We start from the raw sequence: 17,856 nt of genomic DNA on the forward strand, positions 1-17,856 counted from the left end.
TAAAAGTGTTATTACTAAAGAATTTATGAGCAATGTTCAATAAACTATTATTTTGAAAACGAGTTCCTTTACATTGAAAATATGATTGAAACTTTTTTTTCGGTTTTTGGGTGCTTTTATGAAAACATATTTTTGCCGATTATGAGGCAATATGAAACAGTACTTATCCTGTATGCATTATGTATTACATAATTAAATTGTATCCTGCATACCTACATACTTAAATCTTAGGACTATACATAGTAAATTTAGGTTGGCATATTCCAGGGTAGTGCCTACTCTCTATGCCTCCTATGGATATTCTAACTTCACGCAGACCATTTTATCGACACACAATTAACTTATTCTTATCAGAGCCATCAGACTCCAACTTCTACGCATTTAGCTTAAATATTATACCCAATAACCTATTGTTCCTACTACCTACTAGAGTCACGGCTAGTACCATATTGGCATATTGCAATCCCTACATGGCTAGGACCTAATGACCTATGACATTTCAACCAGTAGCCGCGTCTTTCTCTAACGCCGCGAGGTGGAGAAAGATAGACGATCACCATAATAGAATATCGGATTGTTTGTTTTGTTCGATTTGCGCGATTCGGTGTCTACTGTTTCATATTGTTTCTGAACGTCAGTGTGATTCGGAGTTCCCATGGGATTTGCAGGAATGTTTTACTATTCATGTAGATAATATGAAATACCTTCTCGTACACCTACATAATACATAATAACTTCTCTACTTTGAAATGTTGTTTATGGTACATAAGTAAATATATATATATCAGTTTCCGAGAAAGATTTAAAAAAATATCAACAGTATGCCACGACCAGCTTATTCTAAATAATATATGTATTGAGATATAAAATGTCTATAATGATGAATAATCTTAAGTATAGAAATAAATGCCGAGAAATATTTTTATCTATTGCCTCAACTTGATATTCACTTATTTAGCATTTTTTTATAATGCATAGATAGAGGTACTGTTAAAAACACTACTATTTTTACTGCATCCTAGATATGTACAATATGCATAGGTACCTACCTACTTCATTTGTGTTAAATAAGTTACTTATGTAGATTGAAAATAATATTATCTTCATGCTTTGTAAGTTTTTCCTAATTATTTAATAAGAGAAAACAATAATTAATCTATGTAAGTACCTATTTATACAGCAGGTTTTTTGGAAGGGGAACCTCCAACACACATATTCTCTACTTGATCCCAAAATTTAATGCTAACAATATTTACCCCCCATTTTGACCCCCCATTAGCACCCTTGGAAGGACTGTTTACGAAGGGTGCACGTGGTAAGTAGAGGTCGAATTAACACCGCCGTTTAGCGGTTACTTACGGGGTGGACGCAGGTGGTCTTTGTTTAAACGTTTTTGGTGCATTTGGTGTTGTTTTAGGTTACATTTTATGTCAGGTTTACTTGCTCGTTATGATTCCTTTGTAAATATGTAAGTCCTGTTCGTAAATGATCGAGAGGATCTACATTTATATGTACGTGTACATATTTCATCAAATATGCTACAAAACGCCAATGCTAGAATACAAAATTGTTGTTATTGTAGTGCTTGTACTTTACATATTTACATACGTATATTATATGCCCTTTACTATTCATAGGTAGTCATAAAAAGTCTTGCTTAATTCATTTTTGAAAATAGAACTTCATTCAATATTAAGGTAGGCGTGCCACTGCAAGTCAGTTACCCTGTATTCATTTCAAATTCTGAGGCAATTCTGAGGGTAGTGGAATATCATGCATGCATTTTCTTAATTCCTACTTTCCCAAATTCTTACCTTATCATCAGGCATATCACTCAAAACTGTAAAGTGTGCTCTCCGATTTCATAATAGTTATAGATCTGGAAGTCACGTTACACTGATCCATCCGATGTCATTACGAAAGGTTTTACGCACTATTGTCCTTAATCTCAGTTGGCACGTTTACTTATTTTAAGAGTAAGTAACTAATAAATACAATCACACCGAGCCCATGTGCACAATTCCATCACCGTCCCGGGCCGATCCACATTTCACTAAACGTACATCTCCGTAGCCTAATCGCCGCCATTACGCTGCCAGAACTAATGCACCGTCTTATCATAATTTCAATCTCCGGAGCTGTGTATGACAAAACTCAGTTTTCTTACGGTTATTAATTTCTAACGCATAGCTGTGCTACGTATTGTAGTTTCCATTAAAGCAGTTAGTTCAGTCAACTCTGTGATGTTTAAAATAAAATTATGGTAATATTTGCAAAAGCAGGAAAAGGCCACTTAACAGTATTTCTGAAGTTTCAGTTTATATAAATATCCACTTTTGGGAGAATATACTTTTGCTTAGATATTTGATTCTTCTGGATAATGAAAAATATTATTTTATGTATACATCACAAATCCATTTTGAACCTAATTTTTACAGATAAATAATGACAAAAAAATATACTCGGAAAGCAAAACTCCCTATAGGGTAAGGTACTAGTATTACTTTCAATCCGCTTCATAGATAAGTAATGAGTTAACTTTCAGAGAATGAGAAATGAAAAGGGTCCGGCTTATTTTCCTAACAAATTTTAAAAGTATAGTACTTCCCAACAGGAAGAAATCATAAAAACTTGGCAACTTATGTTTGTAACAAATACAATAGAAGGGGAAGCAACTTATCAAATGGATGCTTTCTCTCCATTCCCCCACTTTTGTATCCGATTTATCAGTTATTCATTGTTTTTAGAAAAATGGTTAAATTTTAACAAAACTTTCAATGAACAAAATATTTTCCATTAGATGCAATCATTGGTAGTTTTGTTGTAACTTCAACCTTTTTTCTATTAACAATGAAAAACTGCAAAATGACACACAAGTAGATAAAGAGTGGAAAGTGCCCACTTGACAAGTTGCTTGATGCTTCCACTTCTATTTTTTGTATTACTTACACAAGCTACAAGCTTGCCATGTTTGTATACTTTCTTCCGGTTGCGACTCTACTTTGAGCTTACAAGTCACACTAAATTATTATTATTGATGGGTACATTGATTATGTTTTATAATGATTGTATATTTTTATATAAGACAAATTGTAATCTTGAATGATATTGACAATCTATGATTTTATTATTAATTATTATTAATTGTATTTTTATTATTTTTCAATGTGTCATTTTAATGGAAGTTTAATATTAGATAGTAATTTAAGAATATTTGTACGCCATGTATTATGGTAAATTAAGGATTGGAAACAATATTATGTAACATCAATTTATACCCTTTTTTACACAAATAAACTATTATATTATATAAAAGATAAATTCATTCCATAAAGAAAATAAATCCTGTTAGTTTCAGTATGTTGAAAGTTAACAAGCTTTAAAGCGGTACGTGGCACTTTAAATAAGTGTAGATATGTTTCGTTATTATTTGCCTTTTAGCGTTACTTCGCTAAGTATACACGCGCTCTTCTTAACAAATAACCCCAGATACCTACCAGATATATGCATATATTGTATCCTGTTACATCCCATACAACCATTTCCAGTCGCCGTTACGACGCGGTGTTGACACATCTTGTGTCGACACCATCTGTTTCGGTCACAATTCCAGTCGCAGAGTCGTCGCCGTGTCGACACAGTTACCAGAAATGGGGAAGGGTCGACACATGACACAAAGTGACATAAAGTGTGGTCGCCGTGTGCACACATTGTTTCGGGTTTGCGACTACTTTATGCCAAAATCATTCGTTCATTCGTTCATTTTGTTCCTGTCAAATGGAAACTGTCAGATGGAAAAATACTTAAATAAAAATAAGTGACATTAATACGCCATCTCTTAAACGGATTACAAGACGTAATTATATATTGTTTGCATTTATATTACAATATGACTTAAATTATTATGGGGAATTAAACTGCTCGAGTGATTTGATAAACTAAGTGTAATATAATCAACGCGCCACCACATTGTTTTAGTTTAGCCGGAAATGAAATTGTTTACTTCTCAGTGCCTGTGTTCATAACTATATTATTTGAAGCATTTTTAGTACTTCGATGCGTATACTATACTTAAATAACAGAAATAACGCTTTACATACTACGAAACTTGTTAATTATGATGTATAAATATGGTTCAAGGCTGAGAAATATTGCAGTCACAAATGTTTCGACTTTGTGTCGACTCTGTGTTGACACATGACACGCGCTGTCAAAAGTAATAACAAAGTTACTGGTATGTTACTGGATTTGCAAAATGGCTCCTTGTGTTGATTTGTTTTCAGATATTCTCAAAGTGTAAAAATGCCGTGGTCAGAGATGGGCATTAATCGATTAACTGTTTATTCGACTAATTAATGGAATAAAAAAAGTTAATTCTCAAATTTTAATCGCGATTAGTTTAGTCGACCTAACATAGATTGAAATTGAATTAATCTGAATATTAATCGAATAAATTATCGATTAAATCTCGATTGAAAGTTAACAGGGGGCCATTTTTGTACGTAAAAATAATAGAAATGTCTTGCATGCAGATGGTAGCAAAACACTTTGTCATAAAAGTCGAGATGGGTGTCGATATATAGGTTTTAGGGAGTGCCGATTTCGAAAATAATGACCATTTTGGAATCCGAAATGGCGGCCATGCACTGTGTCATAAAAGTCGTCATGGATGTCGTTTTATACGTTTTAGGGGGCCCCAATTTTGAAAAAGATGACCATTTTGGAATCCAAAATGGCGGCCATGCACTATGCCATAAAAGTCGTCATGGGTGTCGTTTTATAGGTTTTAGGGGGCGCAGATTTCGAAAATGATAACCATTTTGGATTCCAAGATGGCGGCCATGCACTATGTCATAAAAGTCGTCATGGATGTCGTTTTATAGGTTTTAGGGGGCCCCGATTTAGAAAATGATGACCATTTTGAAATCCAAAATGGCGGCCATGCCCTATGTCATAAAAGTCGTCATGGGTGTCGTTTTATAGGTTTTGGGGGGCGCAGATTTAGAAAATGATAACCATTTTGTATTCCAAAATGGCGGCCATGCACTATGTCATAAAAGTCGTCATGGGTGTCGTTTTATAGGTTTTAGGGGGCGCAGATTTCGAAAATGATGACCATTTTGGATTCCAAGATGGCGGCCATGCACTATGTCATAAAAGTCGTCATGTATGTCGTTTTATAGGTTTTAGGGGGCCCCGCTTTCGAAAATGATGACCATTTTGGAATCCAAAATGGCGGCCATGCACTGTCATAAAAGTCGTCATGGGTGTCGTTTTATAGGTTTTGGGGGGCGCAGATTTCGAAAATGATGACTATTTTGGATTCCACTTTTATGACAAAATACGTAGCCGCCATCTTGGATTATAAAATGATCATCGTTTTCGAATTCTGCACTCCCTAAAACCTATAAATCGACATCCGTGACGACGCAAGTTATCTTTATTTTCAGATCTAACAAATTGCTACAGAATACAAAGGACAAAAAAGAAGCGAGGAGGTAATGAAACATGCAAAAATACAGATGATTCCTCGACGCAATTGGGTGATTCTTAAATTGTGTCCAGATTTTTTTTGTCATAAAAGTTTATATTTTTCACATATTACTAAATCTATGGCAAAAGTTATAATATTGCAATGGATTCCATCGCATGTAGTTATAAGTGGCAATGAGACAGCTGATGCATTAGCAAAACAGGCATGCAGCGATGGCATTGAATTTCACTTGAAACATTATATGGGGGCAATAATGACTGTTTACATTTAGTCAAATTAAAGTGTCGCGAATTGTGGAAGGAATATTTCGACGAGAGATCTAGGGACAAAGGTATTTGGTATAAGACAATACAGCCACAACCCTTTAATTCTCCTTGGATTGATAATAGTGTGTTGTGTAGGCAGGATCTAGTTTTATTATTGAGATTGCGCTCTGGACACATTCCATTGAATAAGTTCGCCTACCTCATGCGTAAAGTGAATTCGGAATTATGCACCTTATGTAATCGCGTCGAGGATGTGTATCATATTTTAATGGAGTGTGTCCGAAATGAGCGACTTAGAAGACAGATATTTCATGACAATGACAGTTCCATTGGGTTATGTAATACATACCTATACCTTTCGAACCCCATGTCTGAGGTTGTTGAAAAGGTACTAAATATTGTTAAGTGCGGTCTGAGGGACAGAAATGTGTGATGTAATTAAACTAGATGTAGCTATTTACTTTCTTTTAACTTTGTTAATTAAGTCTGTTTTTTATGGGGTGACATATTCGTTCAATCGAAAAAGCCCCTTAATAAAGGAAAAAAAAAAAGTTCCGTGACATTTCGACCTTGTAATTTTTTAAGTAAATGTTTTTGTTTATCTATGAGGATCTCACTAGAATAGTATAATCAAGGTATGTTTATATTTGATGAATGAAATAGTAACGCAAAAAAAAATATATATTTGTGTCTTATATTCCTGCCGAAGACTTTTATTTTACCTTTTCCTTCTACACAAGTTTGGCCAAGTAATAAGAATTTAGGGCACTCAATTTTATTTTCACTTCTACAACAGTAAAGCTACGAGGCCATGTTTTGGTATCGTTTTCGTATAAATTCGCAGTACCAAATTTAGTTAAGGTATCACATTGACACCATTCCGAAGTAAAAACATATAAACTTATTAAAATACTTTCTTTTAAACTCCTCTTCACGCTTAAACTGCTGAACAGTTTTAATTTAAATTTGGTACACATATATTTTGAGTCCCGAGACAGGATATAATAAGTTATCTCAAAAATCACCCTTTAAAGGTGTGAAATGAGGTGTAGGGGGGAATTCAGAATTGACTTCTTGAAGTTAATACTGTTTAAGTTTAGGTTTGAAGTCATGTTTTTTCATCATTTTTAACTAAATCAAAGATGTAGACCATCCCAAATTTCATATAAATCGGTTCAGCGGTTATTGATTTCCCGTACAAATTTCCACGCCACTTTTCACACCTTCAAAAGATGATTTTGGTTATAAGATCTATCCTATGTCCTGTTCCGGGACGCAAACTATTTCTATACCAAATTTCAACGAAATCGGTTCAGCGGTTAAGCGTCAAGAAGAGTTTCAAAAAAACCGGCCAAGTGCGAGTCGGACTCGCGTATTAAGGGTTCCGTACATTAAGTCCGACTCGCGCTTGACTGCACATTTCTAATAGGTTTTCCTGTCATCTATAGGTAAAGAACTATTTTGTGTATTCAGACGGACATACATACAGACGCACGAGTGATCCTATAAGGGTTCCGTTTTTTCCTTTTGAGGTACGGAACCCTAAAAAGATTTATTTTTATTTTGTGGAATGGTGTCAATGTGATATCTTAAATGGATTCAGCACCCCAGATTTATACGAAAACGATACCAAACACGGCCTAGCACCTTCACTGATATAGATATATCAAGATAAAATTGAGAGCCCTAAATAAACTTTCAAGAGCGGATATCTCAAAAACTATTCAACATATCGAAAAAATTGACGGAATAAACTTGTAACAAATTAAATTACCTTTCATTTTGTATAAGTGGCCATGTCGCTGAGATGCATAGTTTCCGAGATATAATCGAAAAACGGGAAAATGGGACCTTCAAAGCCCCCTCTCTCCCCCCCGCTCAAGGGCTACGGCCGGGGACTTTTGATATGTTCACCTCCTAACTTGTCAAACCGAGTTACGGAGTCAAAAATTGTGTTCCGAGCATTTCCCTCTACAACTTTTGGAGCATTCGTTGCCTGACCTAAGTAGCTTATTGAATTTCTTTAAAAACTTTTCTGTAAAAGGTTGACGGGTGTTGGGTGTTTATATGGTTTCGGTCGATTATTATCATTTGCATTGCCCATGATGACTTACTAGAATTACGAGCACACGAGACACTAATAGTAGTTTGACAAACCTTGGTTTTCAAGAGGTATTTTATATTGACATTTGCTGTCACAAATTTGCTGTCAGATTTAGTCGCAAACCGCACGCAAAGTGCACACAAATGTGTCGACACCTTGTTACGGAAAAGTGTAGACACGGCGACGACACTTTGTTTCGAAACAATTCTAGACACATTGTGTGGACTCTGTTACGACACATCTGACATTTAGTTACCACTTTGTGATTCTGCGACTGGAATGGTTATATGGGATGTTATTTGATTGATAAACATATCAAGCACCTTCTCACATTTAAATGAGCGTATAATAGGTGTATTATACACTCATATAAAAAAGGTTTTAAAACCGTTCAACTGTACATTATCACTTTTCTTGTTTATGTTTTTTACTATACCTACCACTGATTCTAATTACTATTAAGATTCATTTGCTTCTATGTCAATGCATAGTACACAGAATTTTACGCGGTAGTCATACTTAGCACACTATTTTATGTAGGATCTAATTTTCGTTTATAAAGGTTTATACTTTTCTAATATACCTACTACTCTAATTTATTAAACGTTGACATAATTTAAGTTATGAACGAGTTCGACTGGATGGCTAGTTGGTAGTTATCCTTTATTCCTTTATTAAAGAAACCTTACCAATCACAGAATAAACAGAAAATATTTAAATCAAAATGTAATTATTTTGTACCCAACAAAAACTTCATAAAAATGTATAGATTAAATATCCTACTACTTAACTTACATGTAATTGACTACAACTTTACTGTTTTCACCATGTTTACTGTGATTGTTAGTTGGATTACAGATTACAATCAATTACATTAGTCACTCGAACAACGATGACTAACATATATCCTGGTCGGGATCGAACCCTGAACCTGACTAACCGTTTTCCCATGCACCAATTAAAATATGCAACGATGATCTAAGAGTTAAATCACACTTAACGTATGTATTCATAACTTCAATTTTAATTGATTCTGAGGCTTCCATTTTTTATTTTGTATGTATAGAAATCAAAGTACCGTTTTACGTAAGTATAACAAATGTATCATATATGTACTCGTATGTATAGTTAGAAGCAAAGTCGGCAACAAAGATTGAGTTTTAGCTTAAATTCAATCTTTGTAGATATTTACCTGTAGATGTTGTTCACTATGCTTCTATATATGTAATACAAATGATGTTTTCACGCCACTGTTCGGAAATGTGGCAATAGATGGTCTAAAACCAAGCTGGAAAGTAGGCTATAGCTGTAGCACCTGAACAACAATGTTTCATTTTTATCATCATCTGTCATTGGTGACAATTCGCTACAACAATGAGTATCATTTAAAACAAAAAATCAATAAAAGGTTTTTTTTTTGCGCAACTTTTTCCTTCAAAAATAAAATTAGATTATTTAAAGAAACCAATTTCTTCTTTAAAAAAAAAGAAATGTCAAAACCAATAACTTCATTTTTTTTTAACAATTATCCATTCAGTTCACGCTTAAGGCGTTTTTTACTTTTGTAGCTGTTTGTGGTTTTTTTTAGCAAAAACGCTTCTAAGTTTAGAGTCGGTTTGAAGCAAATAACAGAAAAACGCCTCTTAAAAGTGATAAAAAAAGTAAAAAAGGCGGGATCTGAAAATACTTACTGAATTGGATAGTGTAAATTGTGTTTGACTAAAAATATAAGAAACTCGTATCTACGATCGCTATAAAAATGAGTTCTTCTAGTGAAGAAAATTATATTCTTACGCTGACGCCTACCGAAATTTAAGAGACAGTACAGTCAGTGGCTAGTAATTTGCTACCAGAGAAATCGCGGGCTAGTACTTATAGTTATGCAAATGTTTTCTTATTTCCTCGCAGTAGTCGCGAAAAGCACTATGTAATGCCTCGGCCGGAAACGCTAAAGATGGACTCGTATTATTTGATAGCCTCCACTAACGTGTCGGCCCTCAAACGCACTCGTCCATCTTTTAGCGGTTTTCCGTCCTCTCCTACAATGTACTATATTTAATATAAATAAAATGAGAGAGTGAGTCAGCAGATATCGATCACTCAAAATAAGAATTTTTAATACTGACTTCTGTTTTACTCGTCGTAAATACACATTAAATATAAATCTCAAAAGCTTTCATCGATTATAATATAGACGTACTCGTTCGTACAATTGTCCAACGCACAATCATTACAAAAATAGCTATTGTCATTCGATAGAATTCATTGTGATGCATCAGGGAAAAGAAATCTCGTGGAACGGAGCGTAAAAAAGGGCAAGTAAAAAGCAAACGAGATGCGCCTGCGACCGTACGCTAAGATCTCGGTCAGGCGGGAGCAGACTTCTTTTGTTTCCAGACTCGAATCAGCCAGTGCTTCGAATCTAGATGCTGTTTCCAATTGTTTTTTTCTTTTTCCCTCTATGGCTTTTTCTTTATTGTCTTTGCCTTTAAAAAACAAAAGCCCGGTGGCTTATGGCTCCCCATTGATATGCGACGTTCGAATTGAAATTTAAATATTTGCTCGTGGATACTGGACGGGCTTCATCCTGAGTATTTTGTTTTTAAGAGACGCTGCCATCTTCATATTTATTATGTTATTCGGGACAACGATGCGTCGAGATATAACTCGATTGTAAACGTACGTAGATTTACTTAGATTTTTTTATGAGAAAATACCTTTAAAAATACTTGGAGAAAACACTTTCCTTTCTATAAAAAATGGAATCAAATTAGTTACCCACACGTAAAAGTAATCAGTAGGCGGTAATCGAACCCGTGACCCTTCACCCGGCCGAGTGGATTACGACCGTTTATAATCAGCGGTAGTACTTTTACACCATTACTACTTTTCTCACTTCCATGCAGTATAGCTTAAACTTACAAGATTGATTAATTCAGTATATTTTATGTAATAAAATGTATTTAAATAAAATAATAATTTAACATAGCCTAAGCCTAATACGAAGCAGGAGGTCCCGGGGTCGAATCCTGGCAAGGGCATTTTTTATGTGTTTATCGCATAGGTACATATATTATTTTGTTTCTGAGTTATGGATGTTTTCTATGTATTTAACTTTATGTAGGTATCTATTATATATATCGTCACGTCTAGTACCTAGAACATAAGCTTATTTAGCTGTGGGTAGGACTAGATTGATTTGTGTAGGATTGTCCCTTAATATATTTGGATTATTATTTATTCATCAATTGTATTATTACTTAATGAATGACCAAAACGGTATTCGTGATTAGTGCCTACTTAATAATCCATCATGTAGGTAATATATACTAGACACATCAGTACGGCTACCACCAGTTTTGACATTGACAGATTAACTCGCGTCTACGTAAATTACTTTCTATACATCTCGCTTGCACTAATATGCGAGTACGAGCGAGATGCATAGAAAGTAAGTTACTTAAACGTGAGTGAATATGTCAATGTTAAAACTGGTGGTAGTGCTTCAGACATAGACATAAAAGTTCACATGTAAAATAAAATTTGACAAGCACCTGTCTTCCGCGCATCAGCCCATCGTCAGTAAAAACCATGAATCTAGTATTAAACTGGATTGGGCATGAGTGGTGGGGATAACTGACAAAACGGGATAGTCTTATGTATCTTTCAGTAGGAGTAGCAGCGAAAGCGCTATTATTGTTTGTCCTTGTCACAGTCTCACATATTTTTTGTTCCCCACCTTAAATTTAGTATGGATTATGGTGGGCAACAAATAAATTCGACCAATCATAGTGTCGCATTGCGTATGTTTTGTCCCTCACGGAGGTACGCGTATACCACTAAACTTCTATAGAATGCTACCTTCTATGGTAAAAATCGATGCCGCTGTACAGATACTCTGTGGCGCCGTGACTTTAAAACTATATCCGGTTGGCGACCGGTTCGATTTAGGTATTTATTTGCATCTATCTAGAGCCTATCAATTATATTTGATCGCCACCTATTACGGTCCGCCTTGTGATGTCGTTTCAATTCCGAAAGAGAGTATGTAAGTTTTATCCATATCTTAGTTAAGCTTTAATGTTGCTGTATTTAACTGATGCTACGGTTTTCAACCAAACATTATATGTCTTAGGTAGGTACCTACTTAATTACCACGGTACATTTGCCTTGTTGTTGGTACTCTTAGCAATTTTAATAAATAAGAGTTAATTTTTAGGGTTCCGTACCCAAAGGGTAAAAAACGGGACCCTATTACTAAGACTCCGCTGTCCGTCCGTCCGTCCGTCACCAGGCTGTATCTCACGAACCGTGATAGTTAGACAGTTGAAATTTTCACAGATGATGTATTTCTGTTGCCGCTATAAAAACAAATACTAAAAAGTACGGAACCCTCGGTGGGCGAGTCCGACTCGCACTTGTCCGGTTTTTTTGATACCGGTGACATTAATGGTTCTCTATTCGCAATCCGGAAAGGACATAGGTATTATGTGCAATGAAAACGGATATTTATAAGAGAGAAGATAGACTATTGGAGTAGGATGGAAAATATGATAGGTACCGCGCATGGTATAATAATATACTCCGCCTGGTACTCTTCCCGTCTTTTCGTGGTCACATGACTGACACAAGCCTACGTCATCACGCGACAGCGCTATATGATAATATGCGATAGCGCTATTTAAAGTGGCAATGTTACTGTGACGTAGGCTTGTGTCACTCTGGGAAGAGAAGACCATGTTTTATTAGACTATGGTACCGCGCAAAAACCAAAACACGTTGTGTATAGACATGAAACTGTCGCTATTTTGACAAATGTGTGAAGTTATAGGTAAGTATTTATTATTACACGCTTTAAAACACCTCCCCCTGTGAATGAAGCTGCAATGGCGCAAATGAGAGAAACATTTCGCTGCTTATTTTGGCTGTTTAAGCCAAAAAACGGCCATGTGCAATTTGGTCTCTATAGCGGCTAATGTGTATGATTTTGCAGCCGTTATTACAATAAATACACAACGTCTAAAAGTTTGTGAATACACAGCTAGAGTTAGACCAAGACAAGTTTGCAACGATTTTGATAGCACACGCAGTGCAAGTTTTAAACTTCAAACTTCTATGAAATTATGACGTATAAATAAGGTGTGCTATCAAAATCGTTGCAAACTTGTCTTGGTCTGACTCTAAATATAGGTAGGTATATCATGATCATCGTAAGCATGCCCCTGCGTCATACAGTTTAGGTAGGTAAGGAATTTTGTAGGTGTAAACATGTTATTTGTATGTCTACTCTCTGATTATAAATAAGTAGTTTTCCTCTTCACTTAGTTATGTATACTTAATTATATCGTGATTATTTTAGCTTCGGCTGTCACATGTCATAAGCCACGTATCCAGACATAGGGGTGGACAAACTAAAAGGGTTCTATGTTGGCTTCGGAACCCAAAAAACGGAATTTCATTATTGCCAATTTCTACTAACTATACCTACTTACAAGATTTTAACTAACTATTCAAGTATTTTTATAAAAGGAAAAACTTATTTTGTGTAAGTTTGTAGGTATGTTTTATTTAGGTACCAACTCTGATAGCAAACATTCGTAAATGCAGTGACCATAGTCAAGAGTTAAATCTTGACATGATGTTGTTTGCAAAACACAAACGAAAACTGAGTTCCGTAATTTGCTTGGCATATTTATTAAGTAAAAAGTTGAATGATAGATATCATTAGACAACAAAATTCAAGTATGTATATGTAGGTAATAAACATATGTTTCACGTAGACAATGCTAACCAATCCTGTGGGCGCAGCACGGTTCCATTTTTTATCGTCTATCACTATGCGCGTCCCTTTCGCACTTACGTACTTGTTAGAACGTGACAGGCATGGTGACAAGGGATAAAAACGCGACCGTGCTAAGCCGCCTGGTCAATACAGTTATCATTTAAAGAAATAGTCAGATTACACATGAAACATTAAATTTCAGTCTAATATTCCACTTCATAGGCGGCAATACAACAGTAAGCGTCGTAATTACTGAATAGTAAAGTAAAAAGTGAATTATTATATAGAAGTGCTCCCCTAAAACGTCCATTAAAATTTGTAAAAAATATTTTAAGTCATACCTACATGTAAAATGTAGGTAGCTATAAAAGTATAGGACCCTACTTTGTTTTTACTCAAAATGTCGTTCGTTTTAAGATTGTTCCAGAAAAAAAAAGAATGAAGCGTTTGGATTAAATTATAAAATAAGTACCTACCTATCTTGCAAAACTGGTTCATAGTCCTGAAATCTATGTCTGGTTAAAATTAAAATGTATGGTTATATATAAACGCTAGTTGTATTTGTATATTATAATAAGTAAGATCAGCTATACTAATTCAGTCGAGACATAAAGTAAGTAGAGCTCATGTAGAGTGCTTCGCCAGAGTAATGGACGTAATGCACCATTCGTTTTTTTTATATTAGAGTCCTGAAAATACTATTCAGTGATTGACTTAATATTTTGAGTAGGGGTCTAGGTAGGTACATTTTCAGGTACATATAGGTGCCTTCTTACTTTTTGTAAAGTTCCCACACTCTATTAGTATACCCAGTATAAGTATACTTTCGATAAAATCTCAACATATAAATAATTAAGTTAAGCATACATAGTAATGATACAAAATAAAAGAGGTATTAGAATAGAGAAAATGAACATGCTTACCGTGTTTATCTGTAAAACAATCCTTTACTACAAGCATCTAATACACTCAACAAATTCAAATGTATTCCAAAGTTCACACCTTATCAGTTCACACCTACTAGTCAAGACTGCCCTTGTAATCACTAAACAAAATTCAACAGACCTAGAAATCCATTAACACAAATTTAGGCACTCTTCACGCCTATTTTGCAGTCATAATTGATAAACAGTGTCACAACAATAAAAACCTTATCAATTTATTAAATAACAGCATGCATGAAATCTGGCCTAGGTCCCATTTTGAAAAGAAAATAATGAAAAATTGAAAACGCCAATCGGCGTTTCGGATTCAAATTCGGAACTGTCAACGAGTTTGACAGGTCGCGCTTGCGCAGACGCGGGCGAACGGGCGTGCTGTGCGCACGGGCATCGGCGCTACACTGAGTTCGCGCGCTTTTCGACTAACACAGCCTCTCAAGTCCCACAGTATGGGATGCATTAGAACTTGATGCTCGAAAACTTACGGATACGATATCACGTTTATCAAAAGTTGACCTTTGACTGAGGCTTTGACGGTCCCAACCATATTGTTGCACGTCATGAGCGTGCGTGCGCTAGGACACATTCGTACTGGATGTATTTCAAGAATTTATCTTCTTTTTCCTTTTCATTTTTAATGGTGATCAGCTGACTAAAACATATAGGGAGTAGACAGAAAAATATGAGGTAAAAGCCAAAACGACGAAGTAGTCTAAAGCAATTAAATATTGCCTAGTTTTTCATATTACAAATTATGTACCTATACCTAACCCTTTATAGTAAAACTTATTTCGTAATGTCACTTGATAATAAGGAAAATCTTGTGTTTCTACGACGTTAAGATTACAGTCACACCGGGCAGGTGTTAGAGTGTATTGATTAAAGCTGTTTAGCACTATCTCTATCTACTAACTTGCATGTTCTGTCGCAAAAGCTGCTAACTTCATAATTTACATAACTATCGTTAGTCGTAAATTTTATAGGGCTTTATTAAATCCTATAGATAGAAAACTCTAACAGATACGTAACAGTATTCAAAAGTGTTCGATATACATATTCCCAGGATTCAGCTTGCATGGAGGCACACGTCTAACGGTCGGTATCGTCGTTGACTGATGATGACTCGGCTTACCTTGTGCCCGTCCGTTTGACGTGCGGGTCGCGCCACAGTACCCGCGGGAGAGGTAGCGGGCTTCACTGTTTCAACTTGCACGAAGCACACGTCGTGCTCGTAAGCATTTTACGGGTTCGAGCACTGAAAATGTGGGCATTTTTCTCTGTCACTTTAATTACGCCTTCGTTGGAGTAAAAGAGAAAGATCCCCGCAATTTGCGAATTTTGGTTTTTGCGGTAGGCCCGCAGGCTACAGGAGAGCAAAAATAACAAGATAAATCTCTGACCACATTTACCGCTGCATCGGCGCGGCGATCAGGTAAACTTTTCGGCTTGTGCTAGAGGAGTAAAAAAGCCACCAAAAGTTAACTCGACTATAGAAACACCAACTGATTATATCTACATAAGTTATTCTAGTTTGTAATTGACATATAGTTTTTATGCATTCGATTAACTGTTGGGTATTCTCGGTCAAGCGCATTCGGACTGAAAATAAGGAGACGGTTAATGATAGCAAAACGAAACGTCAACGATAGACTTAAAAAAAAAAAGATTATAGCAACTTGACAAGATAGAACATTAGTATAGCTGCGCTTGCTAAATAATTGACTAAGTGGAAAAAAATGGGTGCAGGTGGGACACTAAATTCACACGTTATTTTCAAACGTGTACCTATTTTACAAACATTTTTACGTTTTTATTTAACTTGATTTCAAAATCGATAAATTTGTTTCCGCTTCAGCTTTTCACTAAGTTCATCTCCTTGCCGCATTCGAAGTGGTTCGTTTATTTTTTTAAACGGGATTATTGGGTTATGAATGCTCGAGTTTTATGAACCATAGCTAATCGTGATGCCTTTTTGTGTTCAAAAGTAGATCTGTCAATAAGAAATGTATTAAAATAACTATTAGTAGTGTGAACACAGCCCGGTGTTAATGAAGGATTAATATGGAATTAACGGTGTGTGTTGACGGCTCTGCTGTACGATACGATTGAGAAAATTGTTTATGATATTTTAGGTTCTCGTTTCCTTTGTCTATGTTCTCGTTTAGTACAAATACTACGGTAATATTGTTGAATGTTTATTGTGTTATGATAATTACGTTTAGAGTATCTAATATTTTATAAGATATAAATTCAACCTTTATTTATGGGGATTGCATTAGATATAGGTAAAATATAGGTAGCTCGAGATTGACTATAAGTTGATTATAATATTTTATTTTTTGATTTGGATTTAGTTTCTCAAACTTAAAAGCTTGATATGGCGGGTATCATAGATATCAACACGTGTATAGAGTTAAAATCGATTCTACTAATTATGTGAACTACGCAACTCGTGCTAGGATAATGCAAGCCTAAGACATCAACGCAGTCCTAATGTTACAGTAACCCTTGTTCTGGCAACGTACAATATAATGGGTAACTTTGACCCACTTTTGGCTCGTAATCCTAACCAAAATTATTACAACTAATGCGATCCAAGTAGGCGTTCAACCTATCCTTTTTTGGGCTAGCTTAAGAGTTAAGTAATTCAAAATTCGGGTCTGCTTAGTCATCATTATTTTTAAAAAGTTTTGTCATCATTTCGCCATTAACAAATTTTAATTATTTGCTTAAAGTGTTCGTTATTTATAAGGTGGGACATAATTGGTTAAGACTATGTAGGTAGGTATGTGTAATTTACATAAACCGAGCTGCAAAAGTACATGAACACATAATCAATGAAATTCAAAAAGTGGTCATGTAATTTTGCGGCTGGGTGTACATTTGTCCAAAGTGTTTAATTTAACTTTAATTTTACCTATTTTAATTGCTAATTTAGAAAATTTAGCGCGGCGTCAAAAATGCGTTTTCAAGAGTTCGTATTCGGCCATATGTAGTACAGTCAACAACAGAGCTATGAATACAGGCAAAGTGTCATAAATATGTATACAGTACTTTATTGCCTGTACATTAAGGTCGTGTATACATATTTTTGGCACTTTGCCTGTATTCATAGCTCTGTTGTTGACTGTACGATTAATAAAGTTCCTTAAATAGGTACCTACCTACAAAACAAATAGGTAGCAGAATTTATGTAAGTGAGCATCATCTCAAGAACATAATTCGTAATTGTTTGTTAAAAATATAATACTTATGTCAATATCGTGAAA

General features: G+C 35.2%; 1 protein-coding gene across 2 annotated transcripts in view; it reads right to left on the minus strand.

Moving 5' to 3' along the window:
* LOC134795071 (PAS domain-containing protein cky-1-like) overlaps nucleotides 1–15,032 on the minus strand; it is a 126,665-nt gene extending 111,633 nt beyond the window's left edge. For both annotated transcript variants that reach the window (XM_063766917.1, XM_063766911.1), the window contains exon 1: nucleotides 14,570–15,032. The gene's annotated coding sequence lies outside the window, so the exon portion shown is untranslated. The remainder of the gene's footprint in view (nucleotides 1–14,569) is intronic.
* Nucleotides 15,033–17,856: the final 2,824 nt, after the last annotated feature.

Source organism: Cydia splendana, chromosome 1, assembly GCF_910591565.1.
Source record: "Cydia splendana chromosome 1, ilCydSple1.2, whole genome shotgun sequence".
NCBI classification, from domain to species: Eukaryota; Metazoa; Arthropoda; class Insecta; order Lepidoptera; family Tortricidae; genus Cydia; species Cydia splendana.